We start from the raw sequence: 13,649 nt of genomic DNA on the forward strand, positions 1-13,649 counted from the left end.
ACAGAGACAATTCCTTTCACAATTGCTGCTTTAGCATGTGTGCTAAAAATGACAATGCCATCCAGTGTCAATAGTTCCACGGAGACCCGTCATTCCTGGCTACGGCTATAAAACTGCTGGTGGGTGTCTTAGCTCTTGGTTGTCCTCATTATCATTTCATTGTGCTCGTGTGAGGCCCAGTGAGCTCTGGAGCTCCCTGGTATTTTCAGAGCCTTTCGTGGGTTGCAATAGCTTGACATTCATATTTATATGTCTTGGTTGTATGGCAGCAGATTCTCCTATTCTTACGATCCACCCTCTTTGTGTATTCGGGTCTCGCCCCAGTGAAGTGGGAATTGTGATGAAGCCCTGGGACCATCAGGACATCAAACGTCCCCAACAGCAAGCCAGCTATACAGTACATCTTCCGCCTTTGGCTGAGGGTGGGGTAGGAGTGGTGAAGGGCCTAGATCTACTTCTTTGAAAGCCAAAGCAAAACCTAGAGCTAGCTCCGCTGAATTGACATTCCAATGATTTCATCCTATAGCCGGGAAGGAAGGCTAAACAATATTTCTCTAGACCATTAAAACACCTTTTTAATATTTCGTTGACAAACAAAGACGTAGCTATCTCCATGCTGCTAAATCATTCCAAAGTACAGTGCTTTACACATAGTGAGTATTTAATAAATGCATTTATATTCATTCATCCAAAGAAAACAGCATGTCTTAGGAATCCATGGTCCAGGAGTGTCCTGGAACTAATTCAAACAAACTCTAACCTAGAAAACTGTTAAATTTTCAGCATGAACGTTTATTCCTTGGAAATCAACAAACAAATCAGGGATTGATTTATTATTTTATTGATTGCCTAGACTGAAGAAAGTGATGAAGAACATGTTAATAATGCAAATTAAACTTAAAAGTGTACTGTGCATATTTCTCCTCCCTCTCCAAAGAGTCTGTTGTTAAACATTTACCAATACACTCCTGCCATTATCCATCTGGGTAATGCATAGATTCCGATCAAGTCACCGCAAAGAGTATAAGAGTATGAGAAACAACTGCCATACTAGACATAGAGCCTGGCTTCTCAAGGCCAGGAAGGTTGGCCAGGGCTTCTTGTGATTCTCAGTCTGCTTTCTTGAGGCAGAAGGGCCATCACATCACTCATGATCGCCCATAAATCCAGAGCTGCTGTTCCATAAGGGCTCCAGTCCTGAGGCGTGTGTTCGTTTGTTTGCTTGCTTTTATGGTTAGTTTGCCATCTTCCTGTTAAGGAGATGAGCTGCAGCAGCGGGGTCCTTCCCTTCTCCAAGGCAGATGATTGTTCACCAGAGAATTCAGTACCAAATGGCAAAATATGTCACAGTAGAGGCTCTCTAAGGGTTGGGGGTCCCAGCAGTAGGAATTCCATCTGTATGAAGGGAGAAGTAAACTAAGGTTTTCTCTTCTGACAAAGAGACAAACTCTCATCCTTATACATTTTCCTTGGTTACTTATTCTATGACAAAAAAAAAAAAATGGAGAGGTTCCCTGGTTCTTGGAAGTGACTGTGAGTTAAAACCAACTGGAGTATTCAAAGAGAAAAGAGAATGAAGATGGTCCATTTGGAGAGGGAGTGAGAAAGCTGAATACCTGACCCAGCAGGCTATTGCAAGTAAACTCCATTCTGTGAAAGCTGCATTTATTCCCCCTCCTCCCCTTGTATTTGATGGTCATTGTTTGGGCACTGGGGAGGTAGTGTGGTGAAGTGGATAGGGTGTTAGATTTGAAGCCAAATTCTACCTCAAACATTTAATACCTGTATGATGATGAGTGAGCCACTGACCCAGTCTGGGCTTCCATTTCCTCATTGGGGAAAATGAAGGGGTCAGACTAGATGGTGTCTAGGGTCTGCTACAGCTCTAAATCCTTGAGCCTATGAATGTCTGAGGAATTATGCAGGAAATTCCTTACTGGTTTTTTTTTTTTTCAAACATGGACTATCCTGGGAATTTGAAGAAGCCCTATGAAGAGGAGCTGACCCCAGGCCTGAGTACATGACCTTGCAGCATTAGCACCGCTTCCTAACTGAAAAGAAACAAAAATTTCACCCTTGGACAGCAGCTGAATCTCTGAAGTGGCCTGCTTAGAGTCTACCCTCTGAGTCCTGCTGCAGGGTCCCCTAATCTGTGCTTCAAAAACTGTAGGTCAAAGGCAGGCCCGGGTTGGTTTTGGCCATGCATCAGGGAGCCCCTGGAGGCCTGTCTCTTTCCCCTGAGGGTCAAGGTCACAATGAGACTCCTTCCTGAGTCCCCTGCATTGGGACTTGACCCTGTAGACTCACCCAATCTGGAAATTCTGAGGAGTCCAAGGAATTAGGCTCCAGGCACCCCTCCCTCCAGTACTGTAAGCAGGCTCTGACTCACTTCCCCTCCTAGATCGGATTTCCTCTCACAAGAGGGTTCCTGGTGCCAAGGAATTCTTTGAATGCCTTTGTTGTTATCCATTTGTTAGGTGCGCTCCTCTTTATGCTAGCTAGCTGAGATCTCAAGCCTTGGCTGCTGCTGGCTACAGGGCAGTGACCTCAGGCTTATAACTGTTCACCCCCACCCCTGGTCACTTTTCCTGACCCTGCAGGGAATAATAATGATAATGGTAATGATAATAACAGTAACAATAATAGATTGCTTTAGTCTCCTAACTCGAGTTGTTGTTTCCTAAGAGCAACAATTCCCAAGCATGTGGTGGTTTGCTTATCTTGGCATTTTACAAAGCGCTCATATGTCCTTTAGCTCTTGGGGTCCTCATGACAGCCCTGTGGGAAAGGCAGGACAGCTATTAATCATCCCCATTTTTTAGATGAGGAAACTAGGGCTCGGAGAGGTTGATTTGTCCCACACATATTTGACTTGGAGGGGCAGCTAGGTGGTACAGTGGATAGAGCACCAGTGCAGGAGTCAAGAGGACCTGAGTTCAAATCTCACCTCAGATACTTGACACTCCCTAGCTGTGTGACCTTGGGCAAGTCACTTAGCCCCAACTGCCTCATCCTGGGTCATCTCCAGTCATCCTGATGAACATCTGGTCACTGGATTCACATGGCTCTGGAGGAGAAGTGAGGCTGGTGACCTCCGCAGCCCTCCCTCACTCAAAACAAAGCCAAGTGTAAGTGATGTCAGCATTTCTCTGATGGCATGGTCTTCTTCAGCAATGAAGGATGAACACACATTTGACTTGGAGACGACAAGGTCAAGGTAGAACCCAGGTGTTTTGAATGTTAAGTCCAGGATGCTATAGGAAATAACCTAGTATTCTAGAATATAGACCACTAGGCACAACATAATTATGATAGCTAGCTTTAAGGTAGCTCTCTAAGGTTTGCAAAGAGCTCCACATTTTATCTTCTTTGATTCTCACGACAATACTATAAGGTAGGTGCTATTCTCAACCTCATTTTACAAATGAGGAAACGGAAGCTAAATGAATTAACCAGGGTCATCCAGCTAATAAGTGTCTAAGGCAGGATCCAGACTCAGGTCCTCCAGAGTCCAAACAAACCCTCCTATCCAGAATGCACCACTTAGATGCCTCAAAGGACTCAGAGAAGCGGTGGCGCCTGCTCCCTATACTGCCCAGTAGCCAAAGGGCACATGCCAGAGGGTACGTTTGGCCTTAAGGCATCAATAAATCTCATTCCCACACCCCAAGGAAATTCCATGATCCAACAGTTTTCCACATTGATAGAGCTGCTACAAAATCAAGTCATGAATAACATCACATGGTACAAAGTGGTAACATTTTAAGAACTTGTCAGAACCAAAGCTTCTCTTTGTGAAAGGTGAAAGATCCCTCTCTGAGTGGAAGTGTCCTCATGACCTTGGTTTAATGCAAGGGTTTACTGAATTATGTAGAATAATAAACCACATTATTTATTCTACACAATGAATGGAGGTTACCTATTCAATCTTCTCACTTTACAAATGAGGAAATTGATGTTCCCAGAAATTAAGCCCCTTGTTCATTGGCATACAGCTAGTTAGCAACAGAGCTGGGATTAGTACTCAAGTCTCCTGAATCCCAGTATAGTGAACAACCTTTCCAATAAGTGACCATGCTCTCGCCTCAGGCGGTCTCACAAGTGTTGTTATGTTAAATGTCAGACAAGATAAAATGACTTGAATGGACATAGTCCCTGTACTCTAAACATTTGTTCATGCCAATTAGTCATCCTATAAGCTAATGGATATTAATTAACTTTACCTCCCAGGATATAAGACCTGTCTTTATTTCATGCTGGCCACTATACAGTGATTAGGTTTGTGCATATTTAGTGTCCTGTATATGTTTGGTGATCAAAAAAACTTGTCTGTTAAAATTGATAAAGATAATGACATGGGGCAGCTAGGTGATACAGTGGATAAAACAATGGCCCTGGAGTCATGAAGACCTGAGTTCAAATCTGGTCTCAGACACTTACTAGTTGTGTGACTCTGGACAAGTCACTTAAGCCCAATTCCCCCTCCCCTCAAAAAAAGGTAATGATGTACAGATTTTTATTTTATTAATCATAATATTTCTCTAAGGTGCAAGACAGCATGGCATAGTAAATAGAACGCTAGACTTGGTGTCAGGAAGACTTGGATTCAAATCCTGCCTTTGGCACTATCTGTGAACCTCCAGCAACTCCTTAAGGCTTATACACTAAGTTATAGATAGCTTCCACTCTTCATTGTGGTATAGGGTTTCCAGATGAATGGAGCAAGAATGGATGGAATCATTCTAAATATCAGAATCATTCAATACATTGACATATTTCCCTAGGGGGAACAATCCTATTTTCAGGTGAGGAAGTTCATAATGAAAAAAAGACAAACAACTTTCCGAAGGTAGTGATGGAGAGTAGCCTTCTGCCTAGGCAATTAAATGGCACAGTGAGCAGAGGGTTAGACCTGGAGTCAGGAAGACCTGAGTTCTAATCCAACCTCAGACAGTTATTAGCTATGTGACCCTAGGCAAGTCACTTGACTTCTGTTTGCTTCGATTTTCTCATCTATAAAATGAGCATGATAATAATAGCACCTAGCTCCCAGGGGATCTTTATCTTTAGGGATTAAATGAGATATATGTGAAACACTTTGCCAATCTTAAAAGCAAGCATCATAGAAATGCTAGCTATTTATTGATATAAAGATATTCATGGGTTGGTGGGAGGTAGGGGACTCACTCAATGAATGCAGAGCAGCTTCTTCTCTGCAACTTAGAGACTTGCCTAGAGCTCTGAGAAGTTAAGTGATTTGCACAGCGTCCCATAGACCGTGTCAGAGGCAAAACCTGAATCTAGGTCCTCTTGTCTTCATTGACTTATGCACAACAAAATATTGACAAGTCACCAAGTAGCAAGGCGTGCACAGTACAATAAACTATGACCCAACCAGATGTTGCCACTACATTGCCACAAGGGAAACAACCCATGACAGAATGCTATGGATCCTGACAACAACCTCTCTGGTGAAAATTATATTGTTTGCTGAGCAAAATCAGCCTAGTTCAATTGGTTTATTTGAAAGGGACTCAAGAGTGTCCAAAAGTATCACTTAAAGGCTTTCAGGGTTGGGACAATGAAGAACTCATTTAGAAATATCATTGGTATCACCACCACCACTACCACCACCACCATCATCATCATCATATTAAAAACCATTTTTATTAACAGGAATAATGGTCATCACACACCTTTCAGGACCGACTCTTAGTCTGTGAAAATGAGGCTGAGGAAACGATGGAACTGGAACGGCTAGTCATAAGGACGTAACATTTCTAAATGACAATAAGACCTTCTTACAGAATGCTCAAGTGGGGCAAAGCAGAATGGTGACATATTCATGAAGTAGTTATGTCTTAGAGGGGAGTGTGCAACATTTCAACCCAAAGTAAATATTTTGGCAAATGTCAAAGGTCAAAAATTCATCTTAGAATGGGAAGGATCTTAGAATTTATCTAGACCAACCCAGGACCAGGGAAGTGGCTTGAACTTCTCAATATCATATGAGCGTTGGGGCTGGAATTCAAACAGAGGTTCTCTGACTCCAGAGGTAACTTGTCTTTCACTGCACTATGTTGGCTCTTAGCAATTTAATTTCACAAACAATTATTAAGCACAATGCAAGGCACTGGAAGTTTAAAGATTGGAATCACAGACCCTGTGAAAACTTAGAACACAAAGTGTTATGAGAACCTTGAGGATATAAAGACGACTTTCAACTGGAAAGGTCAAAGAAGGTTTTATAGACAAGACACAATCTGAGCTGAGCCTTTTAAGCAAAGAAGAAGATTCAAGAGTCGGAGATTGGAGGTGGAGGGCAGACTATTTTAGGCATGGGGGATGGTGTGAGCAAAGGGATGGAGAAGAAAAAGGACAGCACAATAAGTAGCCCATAGAGTAGCCCAGTTTTTCTAGAATATAAAGAACATGAACATAAAATAAAACTGGAAAGGTAGGATCAGATGATGAAGGGCCTTAAATACCAGGACCAAGAATCTGTGCCTCATCCGAGAAACAAGGGGGAAGCACTGGAAGGTTTGAAAGCAAAATAGTAATATGATCAGAGCAGTGCCTTATGAAGGTTGCCTACTGTGGAAGATGAATTGTAGAAGGGATGGATCAGAGGTGGGAAGACTATTCAGAAGTCTATAACAATAACTCAGCTAAGAGAGAATTCAGGCCTGAACTATCAATCAGTCATCAAGTATTTATTAAGTGGCTATTATATGTCAAGCACTGTGCATGGATGCTGGGGGTACAAAGACAAAAATGAAATAGCCTCTGCCCTCCAGGTGCTTACATGCTATCAAGGACCCCTCTCACCCCCCACCCATCATGAGGTAGACCTAGGACAAAGGGCTCTGGGACTTCCCTGACAGCTTTCTAAGCATCTAAGTACATAAAAAGTTGCAACTGTGTAGAATCAAAGTCCCTAGTATTTTGTATATTTCTGAGGCCCACAAGTAAGTTACCTTACCCTGCTGAACAGATGTCTTTTCATATGGACAGGAGGGTATGGTGAGGAGAGAAGCTGAGTACCTCTATTTCCTTGTTGCTTATCCGTGCTGTGTTATGGCAAAGTAAACTTCCTTGTATTAAATGTTTAAAGATTAGTGTGTGGCTCATTTCATCCCAATATTGAACTCAAACTAAGAAAGTATAAGCATTAGAGTTGTGCTTCCATGGTAAAATAAACAGGACTTATCGATTGGAAGTAGGGTGAGGAAAAGAGAAGATTGGAAAATTCAACAAACAAATTAACACGCATTTGTTAAACACAGTCAATTCTCAACTTTTGCAGGAGCAATGTTCCCAGAAAATTATGTCAAAAGTAAAAACTGGTGTCAAAAAGTAAAAACAAAACACTAATATTGTTACATCAAACCCATGAGAAATAGGAGGTTAGGTTCCCTTGACCACCAAAAACTTTAATCTTTCATTAGAGATTGCTGAAAATATACTTTTCTGCAAATAATTCTTCATAACAAAATATCAATTCTGATAATATGTACTTTTCCTAACACAATGACCATGAAATAACCCATAAATATAGTACATAAAATAAAATTGGTAACATGCAAAACATTTTTTCTCCCTAATAATTCACTAGAATTCTATGGCCTTTTCTACTAACATCTCAATGAAAAAAACATTAATTTAAGACAATATTTTTATAACACACAAAATCTACAGTACCATAAATACTGTACAGCAAATAAAATTCTTAAAAGGAAAGTATTTTTTAACCTGAATCTGCCCTTCCACTATGTCAGATGGTAATGTGGGGGTATTATACTCTATACTATACTGATGTAAACTTCTCCAACTTGGTTGCCCTCTGAAAACCAAGATAGAGATTACTAGGACTTTAGTTGCTGCTGTAGGAAGGCACTAAGGCTAGTGAGGTCTCAACATCATCTCTAACACTCTGTCCTTCACTGTTGGTGAAAGGCAGTGGAGATTGTGAAAGATGCACCAGTTTGAAATAGTTCTTTATTGAAGTGGCTGTTTGAGATCCTTAAGGGTCTCAGAGTATAGAAGCATAGCAGAGGTGAGTTGACATTTAACGTTGAGGCCCATGATCCATGATGGGATCAGTAGCCTCAACGTCTCCCGATGTCTCTCTGCTCCACAAACTTGTATGTATCACACCTTTTATCGTTCTCTCTACAGAGCATAGTCAAGAAGATGCACTGCTGCCACTGTGCATGTGAAAATTAAGTTACTAATAAAATCACATGAATGCTTGAAGTGTGAAAGTTAAACCCAGGAATATTGAAGATGAACTGTGCCTACTATAGACATATACACTGTTCTAGAAATTGATGACACACAGACAAAAACAAAGCAGTCCTGTACTCAAGGAGCTTATATTCCCCTGGATCACTTTGAACTTAGAAGCTTTAGGATTTGGGAGAATCATGGTGCCTTCAAAAGAGAAAGAGAAGTCAAGGAAGGGAGGAAGTTTTGTGGACGAAGATGTGTTTAGTTCTGGACAAGTTAAGTTTGACATGACAACAGATAACCAATAGGCAGGTGGAAATAAGGGACTAGAACTTAGGGAGGTTGGGGATGGAGATGTAGATTCATAAGAATCAAAATCATGGAAGTGAATGAAATAATCAGGAGAAAAAATAGAGAAAGAGAAGAGAAGGAGGAGAAGGACAAAGCTTTTGGGGAAACTATTGATTAATGAGTGGGAAAAGAATAAGGAGCCATCCAAAGATACAGAAAAGTGGTTGGAGGGGTAAGAAGAGAAGTACAAGTCATAATGTCACAGAAGTCAGAAATGGAGATTATGTGAAACAGAAGGTAGAAAAATGCTGAGGAGGACAAGACAGGAAGAAAATGAAGCTATTAATGACCTTATAGAGGACTATTTCAGTAAAATGATAGAGAGTCTGCAAACTGAGGAATTTGTGGATGGTGATGAAATGAAAGCAGGAAGTATTGACTTTTCTTTCCAGAATTTTGGTAGTTAAGGGAAAGATAAATAGGACAGTAATTTGAGGAGAATCAAGGGAAGGGGCTCTTGGATGATGGGAGACTTAAAACAATGGTGTCAGAAAATAAATATAGTTACATGGTGGTTTACATGTACATAATACCACCATTTTTATTAAACTTACTGGTCAATTCAGTTAAGCCATTATTTTGACTGTTGTTTTTTTCTTGAAGTTTCACTTTGTTGGGTTGAATTCATCTGGAATTTGTGAGTGCAGAAATGGAGGAACCTTAGAGTTCTTGGAATCTTGCCCTTGTTCTAAGATGAAATAATAATAATAATAAATATAATAATAGTGGTTAGCATTTATATAGCATTTTGATGTTCAGAAAGCATCTTGCATATATTATCTCATTTTATCTTCACAACAATCTTTGAAATTAGATGCTATTATTATCTTCATTTTAGAGATAAGGAAACTGAAATACAAAGAAGTTAAATTTTTTACCCAGAAGAATTTCTTGCTCCCTTTTTGACTTGAGAGCCCGGAACTAAGAGACAAAAGACCTGGGTTGCAATCCTAACTCTGCTTGATAAGTAGCCATTATAACTCTGGACAGGTCCTGTCCTTCCTCTCTTCTTCTGTAAAATGGGATTCTGGATAACTATCTACCTCAGAGGGATCAGAGCAGAGCAGGAGAGAACATTGGATGCCACAATTAAAGAAGTGCAGACAGGGACAGGCAAGTGGAACTCTCCATATATTGGGTCCATAAAAGAGGGACTTTTTCCCATCATTGAGGATTGATAGATCCACTTAGCTTTTCTACTCTCAAACCTTGATCCTCTCTCTGAGTCAGAGCAGGTGTGCAAGACTGTAATCTTCCAAGCACTAAGGGAGGTAATAGTGAGGTTTGAGAGATGTTCACCATCTTATTGGGTTTTTATTTAATTTTTTGCCTCCATTTCTTCTCTAAAAGTTCCATTTTCGTGTATAGCAACAGTGTGATACTAATAAGTCTTCTCTGATAGCTGAAGATGTGTGTGTGAGGACAGAAATATATATATATAGATAGATAGATAGATAGATAGATAGATAGATAGATATAGATATATATAGATATATATAGATATAGATATAGATATATAGATATAGATATTTAAGTGCCCATGATCACTTTACTAATAAGTAGTTTGGGGGCAGACTTGAACCCAGAATTCCTCAACTCTAGTCCTAATGCTTATCTATTTATGTCATTTAGCTGTCCGAGATGAACAATCCATTTTTTTTTGTGATATGAATTTGGTTAGGGATCTGTTGGCAAGTTGGGCCGGCTTGGGTAAACTGTTCATAAAGTGGGTAGGGAAAAAGGGAGAAGAGAACTTTATCAACAGTTGGTCTAATGTTCTTGATCAATTACTTGTTAATTGGTTGCAGCTAGGTGATTGTAGTAAATGCAGTGAAATTGAAGCCAGGAGACCTGAATTCAAATCTAAGCTGTACTATTTGCCACTGATTCCCTTTAGTTTTTTATATGTAAAATGTATATAAGATGATCTTGAAGTCTCTGGCAGCTATACATCTCTACCATCCTGTGACTGATTGATTGAGACACTCATATTTTCCAGTGAATCTTGACGAATTCTTTCATCATGACATTTCTGAAGTTTCAAGTAGAGATACATGTTTTTAATCACAAGGAGACAGGTAGCATGTACCACTTCATAAATTCACAGGCCTCAACGATTCTTTCACTTCAGGCTCTCTTTGTAATCTCCAAGTCCAGGGAAAATGACAAGAGCCGTAGCACCATCTTTAAAATATTGTATCTTTCATTCTGATTCAAAGATACTCCTAAATCCCTGTGGCAATGCTTTCCATCTCTAATTTGGGGATAGCTCAAGGTATCTCTTCTAATTAACTCAAAAAATATCATGAAGCCCTCAAAAATTCCCAGGACTGACTTAATTGTAATGAATTCACCTAGCCTTGAGGTATTAAAGTGTATTGTTTATTTCTGTGTATCCTTACAGCTACATAAATAATTTGTGTGTGCATGTATGTTTCCACGTGTCTCCATACACGCAAACCCAGCACTTTGGGCCAGGTCACAAAAACAAATGTTCATACAGGTCCACCATAGTGAAAGGATTTGAAAGTGCTAACCTACCACGTTCTGCCAGAGTTCTAAAAACGTTAGTTGGGGGTAGATCTGGCTTTTAGCTGTATTTCCTGTCCAAAGTCCTTGAGGGTATAAATTCCACCTATAGAGCTCTTTCCATGGCAAGATGGACAATAGTATGATGCAGGAGGAAAAGATGAAAAAATCTCAAGGGTGGCTGTCCTTTTCTCCCCAGCATCTGGCTCATGGTAAAGAGGGAAGAAACAGTTAGCTTTATAGACCTAGGGGAGTCTGAGTACTCCCATGGTTTTATCTTTTTAGATAGCCATATAGTTTCCTCCTTTGGGGGTGGAGGTAGACTACATATGGCCAAGTTTCAAACTCCCCAAAACAGGTTCATGGAAGAAACATGGAATCATAAATACCCATCTTCAAGACACCATGCTGTTGTGCCCAAACACAGAGATACTGACCTCTAGCTTTTCAAAGGCAAAATTTGAGCCATTAGACTACTTCAATGTTGGTTTCATAAAGCATTTGGATGGGCCCTTATTCACAAATGAATAAAAATGAGTAAAGTCCTCAGAATCAAAGGTAAGCCAAAACTGGTATCCAGAAGCACAAGGCAACCCAGAGAGTCCATCTGCAGCCAAACCATGCAACAGACCCAGACACAGCTTAAAGGCTGGCAACAAGACTGACTGTGGAATCTGCCAAGGAGCCAGATGCTGTTGCTTCCAAAGCTTGGCATCGGGGCCCCTGATTGCCATCCAACAAAGAGGAAAAATAGGAATGATATAATGTGGTGGGATAAAACACATCCCACCTCAACCTTTTTTATTACTCACTGAAAAAAAATGCAGAAGATATTTATGGGAAAGTACCAATGTTTCTGGAAATACTGTATATACATTAGCTACAACACCATTTTTGCCAAAATGGAAAAATGTATTTAAAATATGTAGCATGTGTGTATCTGTCTAAAAATAAATTGTCATCTCCTCTGATCAATAGATATGTCCGTGATTTGGAAATGACTCTGCTAATTGAGAATCCTGTCAATTGATGCACAAGTGAAAACTGGGGAAGTAAAGTTATAAAGAAGTACGTGTGTGTGTGTGTGTGTGTGTGTGTGAAGCAGCAGTTGTGTTGTGACATGAAGAGTGGAGAAGAAAGATTGGCCTTTGTTAAATACGGAGCAGCTAATGAAGGAGGCATGTTGTGATTTATGGTCGTGTAAAGTATGGAGAATTTTGTTAAGTTGAGTGAGTGGGATGGGGCAGGATGTTGGGAAGAAGCTCGGGTGTTGTGAGGTAGGGTGTTTGCCAAGGCTCCAGGGTGGTTTAAATCAATAATTCACATTTTTCTTCTTTTCTTTTCTCTTCTCTTCTTCTTTTTTCTTTTTTGTCAAATGAACTTGCCCGCACACCACACTGGTAGAGATGGCAAAGGCGTTGTCATTTCTGTTGATAAAGGATTTCAAACTGCTACACTCGTGTGATTATTTGGTTGCCTTTGTGGAAGGAGATCCTTGTTCCAAGCTGCCCTTAGAATGATACTTATGGAAAAAGAAAAGATGAAACTGAGAACGTGACTGGCTCCTGTCTTCATAGGTCCTATAAGGAGCCACCCAATTATCAGATATGATTTGAGAGATACCCCAATAACCCTACCTCTCCGAAAGTCATAGAAGAAGAAAAAAACTTGATCATAGAATCATAGATCTGGGAGTCACCTTGGAGGTCATCTAGTCCAACCTCCTCATTTTATAGATGAAAAAACTGAGTCTCCAGGAGGAGAAGTTGCTTGCTCAAGGTCACCCAAGTAGGAAGAGATATAGGTAGGACTTGAAGGCAGATCCTCTGGCCCTCTCCTCAAGCCAGCGTTTGTTCTACCATCCCATGCTACCTTCTTGTCATACTAGCCTGCCATGACATGAAATTCACACCATTAGCATCACTGGTGACAGCTAACAAATGTGGAGCATTACTTTTAGGAGATTTCAGCTGATAAGCAGCTCAGAGAATGGGATTATATTAGGTGGCATGAGAGTGCCAGGGAGCATAGGCCTACAACTCTCAGGGATCAAATACAGGAGACAGAATGTGGAGGAGCTGATGGCGATAAAGATACCAAACTGGAAGAGAGAAGATAAGGACGAATTTTCCCTACTTGACAATTTTGCCTAGTTATGGAATCCTTTTATCTGCTCAGAAACCAAGAATTTAGGGCAAGTATCCAAGGAAAGTGGTGTGTTTTTTTTCTCTTTTTTCCCATGTCACGGTTGCTCCCTTTTTCAGTTGCCCATTTTGGATATGAACAGTTGCAACCAGTATTTCCCCACCATTTTGGAGCTCTTAATACTTTATTCCTTGGCTCCAAAGCTAAATGAAGAAGGCAGTCAAATTGCCTCATTTAAAAGGTTTATTTCAGAAGAGCCAAATTTTCAGTTCCCTTCATGGTTTTTTTTTTTCCATGTGTGCAACTCCCATTGGTTCTCAGGGTAGAAAGGAGAATGTAGGCCCAAGAAATGTTTTGCTTTTAAATAGAATATTGAGACCTTCTTTATAGATAAT

General features: G+C 40.4%; 1 long non-coding RNA gene across 1 annotated transcript; it reads right to left on the minus strand.

The window, feature by feature from the left end:
* Positions 1 to 825: 825 nt before the first annotated feature.
* LOC140524108 (uncharacterized) lies at positions 826 to 2,369 on the minus strand. Its single transcript, XR_011973567.1, has 2 exons — positions 2,308 to 2,369; positions 826 to 1,395 (listed from the first exon to the last, which is right to left on the minus strand). It is a non-coding gene; the product is annotated as an uncharacterized lncRNA (long non-coding RNA).
* Positions 2,370 to 13,649: the final 11,280 nt, after the last annotated feature.

The sequence above is a fragment of the Notamacropus eugenii genome, chromosome 2 (assembly GCF_028372415.1).
Source record: "Notamacropus eugenii isolate mMacEug1 chromosome 2, mMacEug1.pri_v2, whole genome shotgun sequence".
Classification (NCBI taxonomy): domain Eukaryota; kingdom Metazoa; phylum Chordata; class Mammalia; order Diprotodontia; family Macropodidae; genus Notamacropus; species Notamacropus eugenii.